Source organism: Somniosus microcephalus, chromosome 25, assembly GCF_052327205.1.
Source record: "Somniosus microcephalus isolate GS21.2 chromosome 25, FLI_Smic_1.0, whole genome shotgun sequence".
Taxonomy (NCBI): Eukaryota; Metazoa; Chordata; class Chondrichthyes; order Squaliformes; family Somniosidae; genus Somniosus; species Somniosus microcephalus.
Window position 1 is genome coordinate 50,497,779 of NC_141011.1, and position 22,918 is coordinate 50,520,696.

Here is a 22,918-nt window from a genome sequence, read left to right on the forward strand (position 1 = left end):
ACGAACTTTTAAATACACTTCACCCCGCCGGACTCATTTTTAAACAAGGGGTGAATGTGGTAAACCACTGTTATACCTGTCTGTATGTGTATGTGTATTCCACTAGGTACAGGTCTGGACATGCCTCGGCTGACTCCTCCCACTATTCCAGGTATATAAGTGACTACCTCCCAGTCCCTTAGTATTCTGGATGGGTCGACCACTCGAGACTAGACCTTCATTCTTTAGTTAATAAAAGCCTGGTTGTTACTCGCTTAACCTCAGTCTTTTGAGTAATTGATGGCGCATCACCCAGTCCGTACGTGAATTGGGCCTGTGGTGGAACCATTGGTCAGGATCACGGCTTGCATGTCGTCGTGAAGCAGGTGGAGGATGGTGACAAACTTTTGAGGGCAGCCGAATTTGAGGAGGACACTCCATAATCCCTCATGGTTGACAGTGTCGAAGGCCTTTGTGAGATCAAAGGCGGTCATGTACAACAGTTGATGCTGTTCCCTGCATTTCTCTTGTAATTGACGTGCGGCGAAGATCATGTCCATTGTGCCCCTTAGTGGGCGGAATCCGCATTGCGACTCTGGGAGGAGCTCTTCAGCCACTGGGAGAAGGCGATTGAGGAGGATTCTTGCGATGACTTTCCCTGTGGCAGACAGCAGGGAAACTCCTCTGTAATTACCGCAATCAGACTTGTCACCTTTCTTGAAGATGGTCACAATTACGGCGTCTCTGGGATCCCCTGGCATGCTCTCCTCCTTCCAGATAAGAAAAATTAGTTCATGAATTCGCGCCAGTAGTGCTTCTCCGCCATGCTTCAGTGCCCAGGCGGGGATTCCATCTGCTCCTGAGGCCTTGTTGTTCTTCAGTTGTCGGATGGCCTTTTCAACTTCGTGCCGGACTGGGGTTGTGCTGAGATGGTGGCGGGTAGCATGCTGTGGGATGGAGTTGAGGACACTCGCGTCGAAGACAGAGTCGCGGTTAAGGAGATCTTCGAAGTGCTCCTTCCAGCGGGCACTGACTGCTTCCCTGTCCTTGATGAGTACCTCTCCGTTCTTGGCCCGCAGTGGGGTAGGGCCTTGGGTGCTTGGGCCGTAGATGGTCTTGACTGCGCTAAAGAATCCACGCACGTCGTGGTTGTCGGCTAGCTGTTGGATCTCCTGCGCTTTCTCCACCCACCATCTGTTCTTTAGGTCGCGAGTATTTTGTTGGACCTCGGCCTTCAGGCATCTTTAGAGCTGCTTTCTTGCTCTCGAGTTGTGTTGCTGTTTCCAGATCAGGAATGCCTTGTGCTTGCGGCTTATTAGCTCCTGGACCTCCTGGTCATTCTCGTCGAACCAGTCTTGGTGTTTCCTGGTCGAGTGACCGAGCGTCTCTTCACAGGTGCTGATTATGGAGGCCTTGAGTGCAGACCAGGCGCTGTGGACACTCTGTGTCTCTGCATCACTGGGAGTCGTCAGGTTGTTTGTGAGGCGCAGGCTGAATATTATACCGGTATTTACAAAGCTACACACAGCAAAGCAAGCTACCCAATTGTGCCAATTTCCTAATCGATGCGAGGTGCCTGGTACTATAGATGTATTTTTGTCTTTATCTTGTATCCTCCCCTTTCTTCCTTTCTGAGTAAGTGTCAGGTCTCCCTTGGTGCCTGTTACAGAAGACTGGGAACATTCCCTGTCTGAAGTCCCTCACAAAGACCATCTCACCAAGCTATTCAGCTATGGTGCAGATGGAGGCATTGGCGTTGATATGGTGACTGTATTAAATCATCCGTATTCTTCCTAAAATAACTTCATGTAAAAAAAAAAGAGCCTCCTCAATTTTCAGTCTGTTATATTGTTGGATCCCTGCCTCTGTGCTGCTGAGAGGGGTGGGCAGCAGGTTTTCAGACGTCAGTCAGACAGGTCAGCCAGCGAGAGGCAACAGCAACAGCAACCCCTCCTCTGGTGGTGAGACATCACAATCCCAGACCTGTGCTGCCTTGCTGGGCACAGTTCCAGAACGGAAACGGGAGTGGCGAGCAGGATTCAAACTCTGACAGCACACAGTGGCACCGTGCGTTACTGCTCCGAATCCAGCTCTGCTGCACTCCCCTAAAAGATGTTCTTTTGAGATAATTACGTTGCTGAAATGTTTCTTTCTGATGTGTCGCAATACACAGAATTTTTAAGACTGCCAATTAATTAAAAGAAACTTGTTTCTGGCAGCTGATAATTGCGCCCTATTTTTGGCTAAAACGAATTGTCACATGTTATATGTTTCTTTACTTCCTTGTAGTCTGAATAAAATGAGAGTTGGAAGTGATAAGAGTCGGATATGCATTTGCATGCACATTTCTGTGAATCAGACTTCCTTGAAAATTAATTTGATTAAACAGCCACTGGAACATAAGCCGATCTGTGTTACGATCCAGTACGTTTGAGGGCTAGGTGATTTTTTTTTTGGAAAGCGCCAGTGAAGCAAGTGGATGTTTCGGGAGCCAAGACCCTTGGAGACATTTCAGCTTGAACCGATTTGATCATTTTGAAGGTAATGTGCCTGTTGCCAGAAATGCAGCTCGGAGACTGATTGAATGGAGATTAAGTGTTGTGCAAGGTCAGGTGCCGGACTGTAACCGCTGTTGCCTGTGTAGCTGCCGACACATTCTGTCGGACACTGTAGCTTCAGGTGACTGAAAGAAAACAGCTGTGGTAAAGTCTTTGGTTTCTCGCCAGATTAAAATATTTAAAAAATATAAAATATTTGGCGGATAAATGTCGCAATGGTTCTGATTTCAAACTGCAGGAAACTTTTTTTATCCGGCATTGACGGGACCGGCGTGGTGCCGGTTGATCGAAAAGTCCGGGTTACAGAGAGGTATACTTACTAAGGTACGAGAGCCCCGTACACGGTCACAGATCCAGGCGTCCCTGTTGCATGGCAACAGGTGCAGGAACCCCGGTTACACGGCCACAGATCCAGGAACCCCGGTTACACGGCCACTAATATGAAGTAAAACTTACCTGAACCTACTCCTGAATTTTGCCGGTTAAGAGAGATTTCCGGTTATTTAGGTGCTGGTAAAAAGAGAGTTTCCTGTATAAGCCATTATGCTTTCCAATTCTGACAATCTATTTTACTGCGTTGGAGACATTCTTGCCGTAGTTACATGCCTTGTAAGACGTGGCTCAGTGGGTAGCACCCTCGCCTCTGAGTCAGAAAGTTGTGGGTTCGAGTCCCACTCCAGGGACTTGAGCACAAAAATCCAGGCTGACACTCCAGTGCAGTGCCGAGGGAGTGCTGCACTGTCGGAGGTGCCGTCTTTCGGATGAGATGTTAAACCGAGGCCCCGTCTGCTCTCTCAGGTGGACGTAAAAGATCCCATGGCACTATTTTGAAGAAGAGCAGGGGAGTGTATTAGGGATGGGTTTCTTGAGCAGTATGTAACTGAACCGACCAGGGGGCAAGCAACCTTAGATCTGGTCCTGTGTAACGAGACAGGATTAATTAAAAATGTCCTAGTAAAGGATCCCCTTGGAATGAGTGACCATAACATGGTTGAATTCCATATTCAATTAGAGGGTGAGAAGGTTGGATCTCAAACAAGCGTGCTAAGCTTGAATAAAGGAGACTATAAAGGTATGAGAGCAGAATTGAGCAGAGTGGATTGGGAAAATAGATTAAAGAGTAAGACGATACATGATCAGTGGTGTACATTTAAGGAGTTATTTTACAACTTCCAAAAAAATATATTCCAGTGAGAAGAAAAGGGTGTAATAGAAAAGACAGCCATCCGTGGCTAAGTAAAGAAATTAAGGATAGTATTCGACTAAAAATAAGGGCATATAAGGTAGCCAAATCTAATGGGAGGATAGAGGATTGGGAAAACTTTAAAAGACAGCAAAAAATAACAAAAAGATTGATTAAGAAAGGGAAGATAGATTATGAAAGTAAATTAGCAAAAAATATAAAAACAGATAGTAAGAGTTTTTATAGTTATATAAAAAGAAAAAGGGTGGCTAAAGTAAATGTTGGTCCCTTAGAGGATGAGACCGGGAAATTAATGGTGGGAAATATGGAGATGGCAAAAACACTGAATGAATATTTTGTATCAGTCTTTACAGTAGAGGACACTAAGAATATCCCAACACTGGACAAACAGGGGGCTATGGGGGGGAGGAGCTAAACACGATCAAAATCACTAAGGAAGTGGTACTCGGTAAAATAATGGGACTCAAGGCGGATAAATCACCTGGACCTGATGGCTTACATCCTAGGGTCTTGAGGGAAGTGGCGGTAGGGATTGTGGATGCATTAGTAATAATTTTCCAAAACTCCCTGGACTCAGCAAAGGTCCCGGCAGACTGGAAAACTGCTAATGTAACACCCTTATTTAAAAAGGGCAGTAGACAGAAGGCTGGAAACTATAGACCGGTTAGCCTAACATCTGTGGTAGGTAAAATTTTGGAGTCCATTATTAAGGAGACAGTAACAGGACATTTGGATAATCATCATTTAATAGGACAAAGTCAGCATGGTTTTATGAAGGGGAAGTCATGTTTGACAAATTTGCTGGAGTTCTTTGAGGAAGTAACATATAGGGTGGATAAAGGGGAACCAGTGGACGTAGTGTATTTAGACTTCCAAAAGGCATTTGACAAGGTGCCACACAAAAGATTATTGCTTAAGATAAAAGATCACGGGATTGGGGGTAATATTCTGGCATGGATAGAGGATTGGCTATCTAACAGAAGGCAGAGAGTTGGGATAAATGGTTCGTTCTCAGACTGGCAATCAGTAACTAGTGGTGTTCCGCAGGGGTCAGTGCTGGGTCCCCAACTCTTTACAATCTATATTAACGATTTGGAGGAGGGGACCGAGTGTAACATATGAAAGTTTGCAGATGATACTAAGATGGGAGGGAAAGTAGTGAGTGAGGAGGACATAAAAAACCTGCAAGGGGACATAGACAGGCTAAGTAAGTGGGCAGAGATTTGGCAGATGGAATACAATACTGGAAAGTGTGAGGTTATGCACTTTGGCAGGAAAAATCGTAGAGCAAGTTATTATCTTAATGGCAAGAAACTGGAAAGTACTGAAGTACAAAGGGATCTGGGGGTCCTGGTGCACAAAACTCAAAAGGTTAGTATGCAGGTGCAGCAAGTGATTAAGAAGGTCAATGGAATGTTGGCTTTCATTGCTAGGGGGATAGAATATAAAAATAGGGAGGTATTGCTTCAGTTGTACAAGGTATTGGTGAGACCGCACCTGGAATACTGCGTACAGTTTTGGTGTCCATACTTAAGAAAGGACATACTTGCTCTCGAGTCAGTACAAAGAAGGTTCACTTGGTTAATCCCGGGGATGAGGGGATGGACATATGAGGAGAGGTTGAGTAGATTGGGACTCTACTCATTGGAGTTCAGAAGAATGAGAGGCGATCTTATTGAAACATATAAGATTGTGAAGGGGTTGGATCGGGTGGATACGGGGAGGATGTTCCCGATGATGGGTGAAACTAGAACTAGGGGGCATAGTCTTAGAATAAGGGGCTGCTCTTTCAAAACTGAGATGAAGAGGAACTACTTCACTCAGAGGGTGGTAGGCCCATGGAATATGCTGCCCCAAAAAGCTGTAGAAGCTACATCATTACATAAATTTAAAACAGAAATAGACAGTTTCCTAGAAGTAAAGGGAATTAAGGGTTACGGGGAGCGAGCAGGAATTTGGACATGAGTCTAGGTTCGGATCGGACATGGCCCTGTGGGTAGCGGAGCGGGCCCAGGGGCCGTGTAGCCTGATCCTGCTCCTATTTCGTGTGTCTAATTCTGTTAGATTCAGGAGATGGTTCTGTGATAGTAGCTTGGCGGTTAGGATCAGATCAGCCATGATCTTATTGAATGGCGGAGCAGGCTCGAGGGGCCGATTGGCCTACTCCTGCTCCTATTTCTTATGTTCTTATGTTATGTTCTTAGTTATCCCCAGTGTCCTGGCCAATATTTATCCCTCAATCTACATCACTAAAACAGATTATCTGGTTATTATCACATTGCTGTTTGTGGGAGCTTGCTGTGCGCAAATTGGCTGCCGCGTTTCCTACATTGCAACAGTGACTCCACTTCAAAAACTACTTCATTGGCTGTAAAGCGCTTTGGGACGTCCGGTGGTTGTAAACAGTGCTAGAGAAATGCAATTTTTTTTAATGCTTTGCCATTTTATAAATTGAGGACATGAAAGTCACAGTGTCACAAGGATGGTCTCACATTGCTCATCACTGCTGCTTGCAAAACATGTTTAAATTGTACTCCCCAGCAGCAGATTGGTGCTTCACATTGTGACTCCAGCACAGAGTGGCGGGACGTGCTTGTTACACGTTTTGGGTTTTTAAACCCTAGACCATTTTTTCACATTCAACAGGCGATTTAAATAGTGCACACATTTGCATACATTGCAGAGACCTGGTTCTAGGCAAGTGCAGCGTTACCTTGCCCTGCAGATAGGATCAGATTGTGCCGCTGAGATCAGAACCTACACCCCGATCTGGGGTACTTCAGCTCGATGGCCTTGTTGCTGGAACCCAGGACAAGGTCCCCTACTGACGGCAGTTGATAATTTGCATCCTTTAAAACATCCACTCAAAGGATTTCTAGTCCAAGATGGGAATGGTTGGGCTAAAAGTCTGTTGGTCCTCCGCCATGTAGGTGTGCTACATTTCAGAGTCTCCACAACATGTGCTGGAACTGAGTTTAAAGCCCAGTTCCGTTCATGTGCATCTTGCCGATAGCCGATTACAAAAAGCAAACTACTGCGGATGCTGGAAATTTGAAATAAAATCAGAGTGCTGGAAACACTCCGCGGGTCGGGCAGCATCAGCGGCGAGAGAAACAGAGTTAAAGCTTCAGGTCGATGACCGAAGGTTCTGACGAAAAGGTCATCTCCCTGGAACGTTGACTCTGTTTCTCTCTGGCCTCTTGAGTGTTTCCAACATCTTCTGATTTATATTACCGATAACCTCGTCTATCATGAACCACTAGTCTCCAAGCCAATAGGGGAGGTGGGTGGGGCTGTTGAAGACCTCTTTTGGTATCTTGCTTCATGCAGGAAACTACGCCCAGGTGAACCTCTCTTAGTGGAACCTCAGAGTAATTCTTCACAGGCTTGTCTACCTGTTGTCTGAGCGTCTGAAGGCTTTTGACGTGAAACGTTATGGGAACGCTGGCATGGTGATTATGTTACTGGTCTAGTAATCCAGAGGCCTGCACTAATGATCCAGTGACATGAGTTCAAATCCCACCACGGCAGCTGGGGAATTTAAATTCTGTTAATTAAATAAATCTGGAATAAAAAGCGAGCGTCAGTGATGGTGACTGTGAAGCTATCGGATTGTCGTAAAAACCCAACTGGTTCACTAATGTTTTTTAGGGAAGGAAATCTGCCGCCCTTACCCGGTCTGGCCGATATGTGACTCCCGACCCACAGCAATGTGGTTGATTCTTAACTGGCTTCTGAAATGGCCGAGCAAGCCACTCGAGGGCAATTCGGGATGGGCAATAAATGCTGGCCTTGCTAGCGACGCCCACATCCAGTGAACAAATATTTTTAAGAAAACAACTTTGCTCGCAGAGCTGGAGGGCTGCCGGCCTGCATTGTAAATCAGCCTTATTTAATTTGTTGTTCTTGGTTGTCACCTGGGGTTTCTCCCCAAGGCAGTTTCTCAGATTTGTTTAAATCAGGAAGTGGTTCCCAGTCATGCTGCCTGCCACCTCGCTCATCAGAGGTACATCGTCGGTGTGGAATGTCACAGAGCTCTGTTTTTATGTTTACTGAGCTCGACAACAACACGCTTGCATTTATATAGCACCTTTAACGTAGTAAAGCGTCCCAAGATGCTTTCGCACAAGCGTTTTCGAACCAAATTTGACACCGACCCACACAAGGAGATATTAGGGCAGATGACCAACAACCTGGGCAAGGAAGTAGGTATTAAGGAACATCTTCAAGGAGAGGAGAGAGAGGCGGAGAGGTTTGTGGAGGGAATTCCAGAGCTTAGGGCCTTGGCAGCTGGAGGCACGGCTGCCAATGGTGGAACGATTAAAATCGGGGGATGCTCAAGAGGCCAGAATTGGAGGAAAGCAGAGATCTCGGAGGGTTGTAGGTGCTGGAGGAGATTACAGAGATAGGGAGGGGGCGAGGACCATGGCAAGCTCAGCTGTTTAGGAATTCTAGGCAGTCCAGTCTTTTATGGCAAGAAGATCATCGGCAAATCGGTGACTTTACTGCAAAAAGCGGAGTGCATTTCACCGCTGTGCAATCCGGCTGGAAAGAATCCCAAAGTGTCCAGTTAAGGACCATTTTAATTCATTCGGCGGCCACTTCATGGGCAGCTTAGAGTCAGGTCTCAATTGATGCTGGATGCAAACTTACTGCATTAAACACTGTTCAAATTATCTGCATGTTTACATTTTTCAGCGTAAGGTTTTTTGGCCGATCTTTCTTGGCAGCAGATGTTTGGGCTCCCCACCCCCCAGCTTCTGTATCACTTTGGTGACGTAAAAAACTACTAGGCACTTGGTCTAAGCGTTAAACAAAGCTTTAATCAACTGTTTTACAACATGGAGGTCTAGTTGTGTCCTTCACTAGTTCCTGTTAAGAATGTCCTGCGCAAGCTGGGCCCGTGCCCGAGTATTTATACTCTCCCTGGACAGCGCCACCCGTAGGCCGCTCAGTATTATTTCATAAGTCTTTCTTTCATGAGTGACTGATTCATGTCATTTGGTGCAGCTTCTACAGTGTGAAAGCTACCCAAATGAAGAAGGCAGGGGGACTTTGGGGAGAATTTCTTCTGCCGGCCACCTATTTCTCACCTGAAAAAAACAGGGGACTGGCAAAGGACAGTCTGCTAGGGACCTTGGGCATCCATTTGCCCAGTGGGACTTGAACCTATGACCCTCTGACTCGGGCGAGAGTGCTACCACTGAGGCATGGCTGCCACCTTAAGCAACTGAGTGGTAACAGCAACGCCTCACCTGATTTTGAAAAAATGGTCCGCTTGAGCAAACAAGCCAGCAAGTCCAGGTTCACTGAGCAGCAGGAGGATCTGGTGCTGGAGGCGGTCATGGCCTGGGATGCAGCGTTACTTTGCATGAGGGTGGTTCCACCTGATCCAAGAAGGGAAGGGAGGCTTGGAATGAGGTTGCTCAGCAGTTGAACTCCATCTACCAGAAAAAAGAGAGAACCTGACATAACCCGCATAAGTGTTTTGACAACTCAATAACACCGGATGGTGTTAAACCACCAAACCCACCGTGAAGAACATGCAACGCTGAAGGAGCTAACGCAGGCTGACTTGAAGAGTGCTGAGGTATTGAATCCCAAGTTGTAGAGGATGTCAGAGTTGTTGCATCCAGATTTTGGGGTTTCTTTGTCTGATGTGTGACGTAAAAAAACTACTAGGCACTTGGTCTAAGCGTTAAACAAAGCTTTAATCAACTGTTTTACAACATGGAGGTCTAGTTGTGTCCTTCATTCCTGTTAAAAATGTCCTGCGCAAGCTGGGCCTGTGCCCGAGTATTTATACCCTCCCTGGACAGCGCCGCCCACAGGCCGCTCAGTATTATTTCATAAGTCTTTCCGGATGTTCCTGATGGCCGGGGAGTCCAGAACCAGGGGTCACAGTCTAAGGATAAGGGGTAAGCCATTTAGGACTGAGATGAGGAGGAATTTCTTCACCCAGAGAGTGGTGAACCTGTGGAATTCTCTACCACAGAAGACAGTTGAGGCCAATTCATTAAATATATTCAAGAAGGAGTTACAGTAGATATATTTCTTAAGGCTAAAGGGATCAAGGGATATGGGGAGAAAGCAGGGACAGGGTACTGAATTTGGATGATCAGTCATGATCGCATTGAATGGCGGAGCAGGCTCGAGGGGCCGAATGGACTACTGCTCCTATCTTCTATGTTTCATGAATGACTGATTCATGTCACTGTGTATTTTGCTTGTACAATTAAAAATAGATCTGCGAGAACACAAGAGAAGCACAAAGCAAGCATTAAATGTGGCCTCGACTAGGTTGGAGAATTGCGACTGCTCATGGCTTCCACTGCTGTTGATATATTGAAGGGGACATGAGCATCGGGAGAGAAAATTTAATCTAGAATGCTTCCCCCATGAATACCGTGAAGCAAAGAGGAAGGTTATTTCCCTTAGCGATGACATTCTTTGTTTGCCTGTCGCAAGGCAATCCACTCGGGTGTCCACCTTTGGCTTGTTCTCAGACCTAAATTCTGATCAGCACACTTGTACATGCGAAGTTCAGTGTTGCCTGAACAAATAAATGGAGACGATCTCCTGTCAGGGGAAATGTTCTGTACAACATTTTTCACACCTTTTCGACGGGTGGAGCACTTTAAGTTCCTTTGAACATATAACGTCAATTGTCCCGTTCGCCCATCACCCCTGTGCTCGCTGACCTACATTGGCTCCCGGTTAAGCAGCGCCTCGATTTCAAAATTCTCATTCTTGTTTTCAAATCCCTCCATGGCCCTCACCTCTCCCGATCTCTGCAATGGCAGGAATGACGTATGATGAGAGATTGGGTCGATTGGGCTTGTATTCGCTAGAGTTTAGAAGAATGAGAGGGGATCTCATTGAAACTTATAAAATTCTAACAGGACTAGACAGACTAGATGCAGGAAGGATGTTCCCGATGGCGGGGGAGTCCAGAACCAGGGGTCACAGTCTAAGGATAAGGGGTAAGCCATTTAGGACTGAGATGAGGAGGAATTTCTTCACCCAGAGAGTGGTGAACCTGTGGAATTCTCTACCACAGAAGGCAGTTGAGGCCAATTCATTAAATATATTCAAAAAGGAGTTAGATATATTTCTTAAGGCTAATGGGATCAAGGGATATGGGGAGAAAGCAGGGACAGGGTACTGAATTTGGATTATCAGCAATGATCCCATTAAATGGCAGAACAGGCTCGAGGGGCCGAATGGCCTACTCCTGCTCCTACTATGACTAGTAAGGGCATCAAGGGATATGGCGATAAGGCCGGTGAATGGAATTGAGGCAGAAGATCAGCCATGATCTCATTGAATGGTGGAGCAGGCTTGAAGTGCCGAACTGCCGACTCCTGCTCCTATTTCTTATGTTCTTATGTAATCACCTTCAGCCCTGCAACCCCCCGCCCCCCCGAGATATCTGCACTCCTCAAATTCTGCCCCCTTGAGCATCCCTGATTATAATCGCTCAACCATCGGTGGCTGTGCCTTCTGTTGCCTGGGCCCTAAGCTCTGGAATTCCCTGCCGAAACCTCTCCGCCGCTCTACCTCTCTTTCCTCCTTTAAGACGCTCCTATGTGACTCGATGTCAAATTTTTTTCTTGTAATACTCCTGTGCAGCGCCTTGGGACTTTTACTAGGCGCTATATAAATAGAAGTTGTTGTTGTTGAAAAATTTCTCAATCATTTTTTGTTTAGTATAAGTTATTCTGTTTTTGTATTTATGCAGATAATTTTCCAGCTTAAATGTTTGTCAGTGTTGCAAGCCTTCATCAGTTATCTGGAATTCGAAGCCCTACAGTGATGGAATTTAAAGTAATTTGAAAATTCCTCTGTTTTATCATCAAATGCTCTGAAGTCCGTGTGAGCTTTTTGTTCTGTAAAAGAATGTATTTCATTGTTGTGCCGAGGCACTGTGGCACCAAGTGGTAGGATAAAGGTCATTTGCAGTTTCCCACATGATAAGTTATCGATCGTGGCTGCCTGTTCTAGAAGGCGTTGAACAGAGCAGAGCCAGTTTCCCCAGCAGGTGGGAGAACATCAGCAATCAAGCCAACGTGGAATTGTGCAAGTGCGCCAGTTATTTGCCTCTAAGTCACACTTGAGCACAAAAAATCTAGGCTGACACTCCAGTGCAGTGCTGAGGGAGTGCTGCACTGTCGGAGGTGCCGTCTTTCGGATGAGACGTTAAACCGAGGCCCCGTCTGCTCTCTCAGGTGGACGTAAAAGATCCCACGGCCACTATTTCGAAGAAGAGCAAGGGGGAGTTCTCCCCCGGTGTCCTGGGCCAATATTTATCCCTCAATCAACATCACTAAATCAGAATATCTGGTCATTATCACATTGCTCTTTGTGGGAGCTTGCTGTGCGCAAATCGACTGCCGCGTTTCCCACATTACAACAGTGACTCCACTTCAAAAAGTACTTCATTGGCTGTAAAGCACTTTGGGACGTCCGGTGGTCGTGAAAGGCGCTGTAAGTCTTTCTTTGTAAAGCATTCATGACCTGGGACACAAATTCCTGGGATCCGTCTGAAGCATGAAGTGGTGTGTGTCACAGAGGGACCTTGCAAATAAGTAAACACGTTTTGTAAAAAAAATTCTACTGTTTAAAAAATCTGTTTATTTATCTTATTGCAATGAATAGAAAAAAACATTGGGCGGAATTTTAGCATGAAAAAATGGGTAGGTTGTGTTGTGTATGTACCTTTTTAAGAGAATAACTGGTCTCAGACTGCAGTACCGGCAGTGACCACCCCTGTATAAAAGGCGCTAGAGAGCCTCTGTTTGTTAGTTTTCACTATTGACTTCCACCAGTAAAGACTTGTTGTTTTCACTCCTGCTGGTCCGTGTCTCAATCATTCACGGACTTAACACTGGCGACGAGTAAGAAACGAACTTACCTGCAACTCGGCAGCACCTCAGACGACGTTGTTGAAGGTCGGAGCCAGAAGAAAGAAAAAAAAAAAAATTGAGTCAAAAGAAACTCGAGAAACGGGCGTCGACCGTCAATCATCGGTTTGAAAACTTGCAGGAGAGACTGTCCAGAGCCAGGTTCGGTTCACCGGTCTGTGGTTTCCCAGCTAGTCGGGCTGGTGGCAGGTAGTGCTCTGATCCTTCCTGGGCTGCGGCGGGCTGAAGCTCGATCGGGTGGCTTTTCAACGGGGCCGGGCAGCGAGTCGGGAGGCAAAGAGAGAGAGAGAGAGGGTGGAGCACACAGGGCGCGGCCGGTGCTTCGAAGCCGGGCAGCGTTCGGACCTAGAAGAGGGAGGGAAGTGTCCCAGAGGGTCCGCTCCATGACGGGAAAATAATAAAAGAAAAAGAATCAATATTTAACGCGCAAGAAACCGTGGAAAGCAGCGCTAACAACAGCGGGGAAGAAGGCAAAGCGCGGGAGGCGCCATTTTGTTAAATTGGGGAAGAAGGCAAAGCGCGGGAGGCGCCATTTTAGATTTGCAAGATGCCGAAGACTGGCTGTATCACTGCTTTTGATAATACATTAGAGGACTGGACCACGTATGTGGAAAGAGTCGAGGTATATTTCGAGGCAAACGAAATAGCGGAGGGGAAAAAGGCATCGATATTGCTAAACTTAATGGGCGCTAGAACGTACGGCCTATTGCGGGACCTGATTACTCCAGCCAAACCGAAGGCGAAGAGTTTTTAACGAAATTGTTGCTGTCCTACAGGAACACTTAAACCCTGCACCGCTGTTGATAGCAGAAAGATTTAAATTCCACAGAAGAACTCAGCAAAAAGATGAGAACAATGCTGAGTATCTTATGGAACTACGCAAGCTATCAAAGCACTGCCAGTTCGGAGCAGGACTGGCAGATACCCTACGGGACAAATTTGTCTGTGGACTCCTGAGTGAAGGAACACAGAAGAAGTTACTCTCAGAAAAAGAGCTGACGCTAGATAAGGCTTTCAGCGTGGCAGTATCGTATGAAGCAGCAGCCAGGGGAGCTGCAGAAATTCAACAAAAACCACAGGAATACGGCACCCACGAAATGACACGGGGATTTGCAAAATGTTATCGCTGCGGCAGAACTAACCATGACCAGAAGGACTGCTGGTCCAAAGACAAAATATGCAGACAATGTGGGAAGATTGGACACATTGCACGAGTTTGCAGGTCTGGGAAGAAGACCAGTGACAACAAAAAGGCTACTAAGGAACCGTACAAGAAAGTACAAAAGATGACGGACAGTAGTTCCGAAGACCAGATGAGCGATAGTGAATCCGGAAACAGGAGACTAAGCTGTCTCAAACTTCACAATGTAATCGCAAAAGAGGATCACTGAACCATTTGGGTCACCCTCACGACAGCAGGGTCCCAAGTTAAAATGGAATTGGATACAGGATCAGCGCTAACCATCATGAATCGACGAGACTACGAGCGGCTATTTTCACACATACCCTTGAGAGAGACATCCATCGTCTTGACGACGTATACGGGGCAAAAAGTATACCCCAGAGGAAAAATAAGGGTGCCTGTCGAATACAATGGCAAGAAAATACGGAAATTGTATCTCTACATACTGCCAAATGGTGGACCACCGTTATTGGGACGGGAATGGATCAGGAAGATAAACTTAGATTGGCATTCCATTCATGCAATGACGGTGGACGGTAAAAAAGATGAAGACGTCACTCCTGGACGATTGTCAACAATCTTAGCTAACGCCAAAGAGGCATTTCAACAAGAACTGGGCACGCTTAAAGGCGTAACCGCCTCGATAAAAATAGAAGAGAATGCAGTTCCCAAGTTTTTCAAAGCAAGACCGGTACCATATGCAATTCGCCCAGCCGTCGAGGCAGAGCTGGAGAATCTGGAGAAGGCGGGCGTGTTGTCTAAGGTCGACTGGAGCGAGTGGGCGACACCCATCGTTCCTGTCGTGAAGAAAACGTTAAGCAATAAGTCCGGAGAGCCAAGGAAGATTCGCATCTGTGGGGATTTCAAGGTGACGGTGAACCCTGTCCTTCACACAGTACAATATCCTCTTCCAAGGATAGAAGACATCTTCGCCTCACTGTCTGGAGGGAAGCGTTTTACAAAAATTGACCTAGCACAAGCATATTTGCAGATGGAGGTTGAAGAGTCCTCTAGGAAGTATCTCACGATAAACACTCACAAAGGTCTTTACCAGTATCATCGATTGGTATTCGGAGTAGCATCGGCTCCGGCGATATGGCAAAGAGCGATGGAACAAGTCCTGCAAGGGATTCCGGGGACTCAGTGTTACTTGGACGACATCCTTGTAACAGGTGAAGATGACAGTGAACACCTTAACAACCTAGAACAGGTGCTCACTAGACTACGGGAACATGGGCTGCGAGCCAACCGCCCCAAGTGCGAATTTTTTAAGAAACAGATATCGTATTGTGGCCACGTGATTGATGAAGAGGGGTTACATAAGTCCCCTGACAAAATTGAAGCGGTTGTTAAGGCCCCAGCGCCTGAAAATGTGTCGCAACTGAGGTCATTCCTCGGGTTGGTGAATTACTATCATAAGTTTTTGCCGAATTTGTCGACAATTCTGCACCCACTGAACGCCCTGCTACGAACGGGGGTAGCATGGAAATGGAACGATGATTGTAAGCGTGCTTTTCAGAAGAGTAAGGACTTAATCACTTCAAGGGAAGTATTGGCTCACTACAACCCAGCACTGCCAATCAGGCTGGCGTGTGATGCGTCTCCCTACGGCATTGGGGCGGTACTGTCACATAAATTCCTTGATGGTTTAGAGAGGCCAATAGCTTTTGCGTCACGCTCGTTAACTTCTGCCGAGCGTAACTACGCCCAGATTGACAGAGAGGCCCTCAGCCTAGTGTGGGGGGTGAAGAAGTTCAATCACTATCTGCACGGTCAAAAATGTACTCTACTAACCGACCATCAACCTCTTGTCTCCATTTTCAACCCTCAGAAGGGCATACCGATAATGACGGCACAACGGCTGCAGAGATGGTCCCTTTTCCTAGGGGCACACCAATATGACATCGAGTACAAAGGAACTAAACAGTATGGAAATGCTGATGGATTGTCACGCTTACCGTTGCCGCCGGTGGAAGAAGAAGACCTTGCAGTGGATCCAATGGAGTTATTCCACTCGACCATAGTCGAATGTCTCCCTGTGACGAATGCAAACATAGAAAAGGAAACACGGAATAACCCAACACTATCACGGGTCTATGATTTAACGGTGAAGGGATGGCCAGCACATGGCGAACCACTGCTGCCAGCATTCTCGCCGAGAAGAGAACAGCTGTCAGTGTGCAGAGGAACCTTGATGTGCGGATCCAGAGTAGTAATTCCACCTAAGTTGACGGATAGAGTGCTCAATGAGCTTCATGAGGGTCATCTGGGTGGGGTAAAAATGAAGAACTTAGCCAGAGCGTTTGTGTGGTGGCCGGGAATCGATAGAGAAATCGAAGAGATGACCAAGAGCTGTGCAGGATGCCAGAAGGTTCCAAACGCCCCACCACAAGCTCCTCTACATCCATGGGAGTGGCCCTCATCTCCATGGCAACGGGTGCACATTGATTTTGCTGGTCCCTTCATGGACTCGATGTTTTTAATTGCGGTGGATGCACATTCAAAGTGGCCAGAGGTAATAAAAATGTCCTCAACCACCACGGAAAAAACGATCACAGTTTTGCGAACCATATTCGCCAGGAATGGGCTGCCTGAACAGATTTGCTCTGACAATGGACCACAGTTTGTGTCTGAAGAGTTCCGGAGGTTCTTAAAGAACAATGGCGTTAAGCATTACACATCTGCCCCATATCATCCAGCCACTAATGGATTGGCCGAGAGGTTTGTCCAAACATTCAAGAAGGCTATCAAGGCAATGTGTAATGAAGATATACCCCTACAACACAAGGTGGACAACTTCTTGTTTGCCTACCGGAATGCGACACATGCGGGTACCAACCAAACTCCAGCCATGATGTTCTTCAATCGAAGACTACGATGCCGCTTGGATTTGGTTAAGCCAAACGTCTGAAGAGATGTGGAGAACAGGCAGTTTCAGAATATGAATGAAAGGCCGACCAGGAGTTTTAAGATAGGTCAACCAGTTTTGGCCCGGGACTACCGCGCTGATAAATGGCAGCCAGGAACGATTTGTACACGACAAGGACCTCTCATGTATACCATGGACATTGGGGAGAGCATTGTAAGATGCCATGCTGACCAGATTCTAGAGTCACTGGAAAACGTCAACTCCACACCACGATCTGATACACCTGGTAATGAAATTGACGTTCCAGTTGCAGCTACCGCAGAACCGGTAATATTGGAAGCAGATGAACCAAACAAAGACATTGATCCCGACGCAACATTGCCCGAAGAACCTGATACCCCAAAGAGGCGTTATCCAGACAGAATCAGGAAGCCTCCTCAAAGACTGAACTTATAATTGCTTAAACTTAACCAATGTATCTAGCAACAGTAATTGTGATTGTAATTCGTTATCATTTAGTTGTTAAATGAATGTTATGTACTGTTTATCTAAAAGGGGAGGAATTGTTGTGTATGTACCTTTAAGAGAATAACTGGTCTCAGACTGCAGTACCAGCAGTGACCACCCCTGTATAAAAGGCGCTAGAGAGCCTCTGTTTGTTAGTTTTCACTATTGACTTCCACCAGTAAAGACTTGTTGTTTTCACTCCTGCTGGTCCGTGTCTCAATCATTCACGGACTTAACAGGTTGGGAGAGACGAAGTAGTTAAAGTTTTGAAAATCTAAATCACGCCTCCAACCTGCCCACTTTCAACTTTTACTCAGACAGGACGGTGGCGGCGGGCAGCCAACCCGCTGCCAGGAGGCGGGCTGGCATTTTAAATATGATAATCAGGCCCTGAAGCCTCTGCTTTAACCTGCTGTGCAGGTTTAACTGCAGGCGGCCGGGGATCGCGGGCCTCGGGAGTCCCGGTAGCTGCAGCGAGGCGAGCACTGCCTCGGAGCAATTCTTGTTGGGCCGAGTAGAGCAGGAGTGCTTCCTCCCGGCCCGCAAGCTCACCCACCAGCAGCCCGTCCCCTGGCGTCGTGGATGGGACCCCCCCTCCCGGGGTCAGGGATGGGACCCCCCCTCCCGGGGTCAGGGATGGGACCCCCCCTCCCTGGGTCAGGGATCGCACCCCCCCTCCCGGGGTCAGGGATCGGAACTCGCCCCCGGGGTCAGGGATCGCACCCCTCCTCCCGGGGTCAGGGATCGGAACTCACTCCCGGGGTCGGGGATCGCACCCCCCCTCCCGGGGTCGGGGATCGGAACTCGCCCCCGGGGTCAGGGATCGGACCCCCCCCTCCCGGGGTCAGGGATCGGAACTCACTCCCGGGGTCAGGGATCGGACCCCTCCTCCCGGGGTCAGGGATCGGAACTCACTCCCGGGGTCAGGGATGGGAACTCACTCCCGGGGTCAGGGATCGGACCCCTCCTCCCGGGGTCAGGGATCGGAACTCACTCCCGGGGTCAGGGATCGGACCCCTCCTCCCGGGGTCAGGGATCGGAACTCACTCCCGGAGTCAGGGATCGGACCCCTCCTCCCGGGATCAGGGATCGGAACTCACTCCCGGGGTCAGGGATCGGAACTCACTCCCGGGGTCAGGGATCGGAACTCAGCCCCGGGGTCAGGGATCGGAACTCACTCCCGGGGTCAGGGATCGGAACTCAGCCCCGGGGTCAGGGATCGGAACTCACTCCCGGGGTCAGGGATCGGACCCCTCCTCCCGGGGTCAGGGATCGGAACTCACTGCCGGGGTCAGGATCGGACCCCCCCTCCCAGGGTCAGGGATCGGACCCCCCCTCCCGGGGTCAGGGATCAGAACTCACTCCCGGGGTCAGGGATTGGAACTCAGCACCGGGGTCAGGGATCGGAACTCACCCTCGGGGCCGTGGATCGGACTCCTCAGGGCTTGGAACCCCCCCACCATCAGCCTTGCAAACCCCCCACCGGACCCCTCCCCCACCTGTTGCTGCGTCACCCTGTCCAGTGTTCCCCGCCCGACTGGAAGCCTTCCCGTCAACCAGGCTGCCGATGACATCACACGCACGCCGCTATTTATTTGATAACATTCCTGTGAAACACCTCGAGACGTTTTACTGCGTTAAAGGAGCTATATAAATACAAGTTGTTGTATTTTTCCCTTTGCAAAGTGTTGTTTTTGTACACGGCGATCAAACTACATTTGAAGACAATGAGATACAGACAGTACGTACAGTAGGAAATCTAACATTATTTAACGCATGCCACTTATTATCAAACATTCCATAATCAACTCAGTATCTTTTATGTCACCCTAGATTCAGGCTTTTAAAGATGCCATGCTTCGTTTACCTCCCTCTCTCTGCAGGCACACAGCATTGCAAAACCTTAACCTGAAAATAGAATTTGTTTTACCACAGAAGACACTGGCGTGGCTCCAGAATAATGCTGGAACATCCCAGCAGAACTTACTTTTGCCAACTTGTTATCACCAGCAAGTGATCATTTAGTAACTGGCGTATTGTCGAGCATTTCAAGCCATTTCACGCATCAGCTGGGGGCATCTTTTCTTGTATAAATCCAATAAGGCAGATAGATTTCTGGGCATTCATTCTTCAAAGCGATTTTTCACACTGTTTTTAAGTGCCAGGTGGAATACTCTCAAAATATTGTGTGGCTGGGAGAGAGAAGAAAAAAAAATCTTTCTGCTTTCTAGTTAGGCCACGGCTGGAATACTGTGTGCAGTTCTGGTCGCCATATTATAGGAGGGATGTGATTGCATTGGAGAGGGTGCAGAGGAGATTCACCAGGATGTTACCTGGGCTGGAGTGCTTCAGCTATGAAAAGAGACTGGACAGGCTGGGGTTGTTTTCCTTAGAGCAGAGAAGGCTGAGGGGGGACCTGATTGAGGTGTACAAAATTATGAGGGGCGTAGATAGAAAGGAACTTTTCCCCTAATAGAGGGGTCAATAACCAGGGAGCATAGTTTCAAGGTAAGGGGCAGGAGGTTTAGAGGGGATTTAAGGAAAAACTTTTTCACCCAGAGGGTGGTTGGAATCTGGAACTCACTGCCTGAAAGTGGGGTAGAGGCAGGAACCCTCACAACATTCAAGAAGCATTTAGATGAGCACTTGAAATGCCATAGCATACAAGGCTACGGACCAAGTGCTGGAAAATGGGATTAGAATAGACAGGGCTTGATGGCCGGTGTGGACACGATGGGCCGAAGGGCCTCTTTCTGTGCTGTATAACTCTATGACTCTAAGGTCTGGCCAGTTATATTAGTTTCCAGAATTTGTTAATATCCCTTCATAATAATTTATATGCGGCGCATAATCTGACTGTAGACCATGGATGGTAAACACAGTCACTCCAGGGCTCCACCATGCCATCTTTGGAGGTCATAACCAACAACAACAACAACTTGTATTTATATAGCACCTTTAATGTAGTAAAACATCCCAAGGCGCTGCACAGGAGTATTATAAGACAAAAAATTTGACACCAATCCACATAAGGATAAATTAGGGCAGGTGACCAAAAGCTTGGTCAAAGAGGTAGGTTTTAAGGAGCGTCTTAAAGGAGGAAAGAGAGGTAGAGAGACGGAGAGGTTTAGGGAGGGAATTCCAGAGCTTAGGACCCAGGCAACAGAAGGCACCGCCACCGATGGTTGAGCGATTATAATCAGGGATGCTCAAGAGGGCAGAATTAGAGGAGCGCAGATATCTCGGGGGGATTGTGGGGCTGAAGGAGATTACAGAGATAGGGAGGGGTAATGCAACTCAGTGCAAGCCGCAAGCATTAATAGCCAAATCAGTGAATTTGTTTTGCTGATCAGCTTTGGAAGTTGGCCTCTTGTCTGAACCACATTTATATGAGGTTATCACGGTTGACTTTCATTGCTAGCTTTACTTTCAACGACAGGTCCTGCAACCCAATAATTACCTGCGACTCCAACCACTCTGCATGACTGCTCCCTGTATAAAATAATTGCTGCACCCACCAAAATGGGAAACCTCTGGTTTTTGTTTTAAAGTTTCGGCAAGCATTTACAGTCATTCTTTAAATATATTTCAGAATAAAAACTTGAAAACTAAACCGCTCAATCTCTCCGTCTGCCTCCAGGACAGTTGCCGGCGCTCTTCCGCCTGACCATCAAGCTTGCCTCCACCAACCGATGGTTAGGAACTCCACTGCATGTCACTGAACCCAATCACAGGACGTCCCAACACCACCTTTGCCCACTACAACTACCACCAGCTACAACGGTAAGTGTGTCCATTACATAGCCGTTTAAAAAAAAAGAAAGACTTGCATTTCTATAGCGCCTTTCACGACCACGGACGTCTCAAAGTGCTTTGCAGCCAATGAAGTACTTTTTGAAGTGGAGTCACTGTTGTAATGTGGGAAACGTGGCAGCCATCTTGCGCACAGTAAGCTCCCACAAACGGCAATGTGATAATGACCGGGTAATCTGTTTTTGTTATGTTGGTTGAAGGATAAATATTGGCCCAGGACACCGGGGATAACTCCCCTGCTGTTCTTCGAAATAGTGCCGCGGGATCTTTTACATCCACCTGAGAGAGCAGACAGGGCCTGGGTTTAACGTCTCATCCGGAAGACGGCAACTCCGACAGTGCAGCACTCCCTCAGCACTGCACTGGAGTGTCATCCTAGCTTTATTATGTGCTCAAGTCTCTGGAGTGGGACTTGAACCCACAACATCATTTTTTAAAATATAAAATTCTGATCGAAATATCGTAGACCATTTGGCGCACGGGTTTACTGGGGCCTGTAACTTCCCAGTGCCACTCTACAGTTTATTTTCTGTAAAGCGCAGTCTTGTTGCAGCACACACTAATTATCTCCCGTACTGGTTATCGTTGGAACAGATAAGCGTGTGCTCCTGATTTATTTCAAACTTGCACTTCTAACAAGGGCTTAAGGCAAAAGAACCAGAGGGGAGATGAGAATTGGTTTTTTACGCAGTGAGTTGTGATCTGGAATGCTCGCTGCCTGAAAGGGCGGTGAAAGCAGATTCAATAAAAACTTGCAAAAGGGAATTGGAAAAATACTTGCGAAGGAAAAATTTGCAGAGCTGTGGGACTAGCTCTTTCAAAGATGGGCCAAATGGCCTCCTCCTGTGCTGTAACATTCTATGAGTTGTGTTTGTAAAGTTGGAGAATTTTCAGTATAGAAGAAGGCCATTCAGCCCTTGTGCCTGTTGTCATGCCAGCTTCAATTTGGAGCCATTTGCACCAACCACATTTTCTTGCTCTTACCCAACTCTCCTATAATTCCTTCTAAAATACCATGATCAACTGGCTTCAACAGCCACTTGCAGTGATGCAATCTATATTCTAGTAACGCTTTGGTTATTAGAATGGTTTTAGTATCAATCTTAAATTTATGTCCCCTCGTTATCAATTCAGTGGAGAAATAATCTTTCACCATTTACCCTTTCAAAATTTGGATCATGTCTATTAGATCCCCTGCTCTTCTTACTCAAGTGAATAAACCCCCAGTTTTCCAAATCTCTCTTCATAACTATATCCTCTTAGAAACATAGAAACATAGAGATAGGAACAGGAGTAGGCCATTCGGCCCTTCGAGCCTGCTCCGCCATTCAATGAGATCATGGCTGATCTTCGTCTGAGATCATAGCTGATCTTACCAGTTCAGTACCCCGTCCCCGCCTTTTCTCCGTAACCCTTAATCCCCTTAGCCTTCAGAAATATATCCAATTCTCTCTTGAAAATATTTATTGAATTAGCCTTCGCAGCCCTCTGTGGCAGGGAATTCCACAGGCTCACCACTCTTTGAGTGAAGAAATTCTTCCTCTTATTCCTGGTATCCTAGTAAACTTACATTGTACACTTGATGGTTCCAATATCTCTTCTCTGACGTGTTACTTGGTAAAGAACTGTGTTCCTGGACCTAATGCAATCCCCTGAAGTATGTTCATAAAATTCCTGGAGTGTTCACTGCTTGCAAAGCTACACAAAACAAAGTATTGTACACTGACCCTTATCTTTACATTGTAGCCAACAGACAGATTATTTATTCTGAAATGTAACGTACACACCAACATCTGATTTTCTAGCATGAAATCATTTTGATTCTGAGTAAGAATATTAAAACAGCAACAACTTGCATTTATATAGCGGCTTGTCAGCCGT

General features: G+C 47.1%; 1 protein-coding gene across 1 annotated transcript in view; it reads left to right on the top strand.

Annotated features, from left to right (window-relative positions):
- The window catches only part of pik3cd (phosphatidylinositol-4,5-bisphosphate 3-kinase, catalytic subunit delta), a 260,207-nt gene that overhangs the window by 102,698 nt on the left and 134,591 nt on the right, over positions 1-22,918 (top strand). Inside the window, exon 4 of the mRNA XM_085967370.1 lies at positions 20,865-21,007. The gene's annotated coding sequence lies outside the window, so the exon portion shown is untranslated. The remainder of the gene's footprint in view (positions 1-20,864; positions 21,008-22,918) is intronic.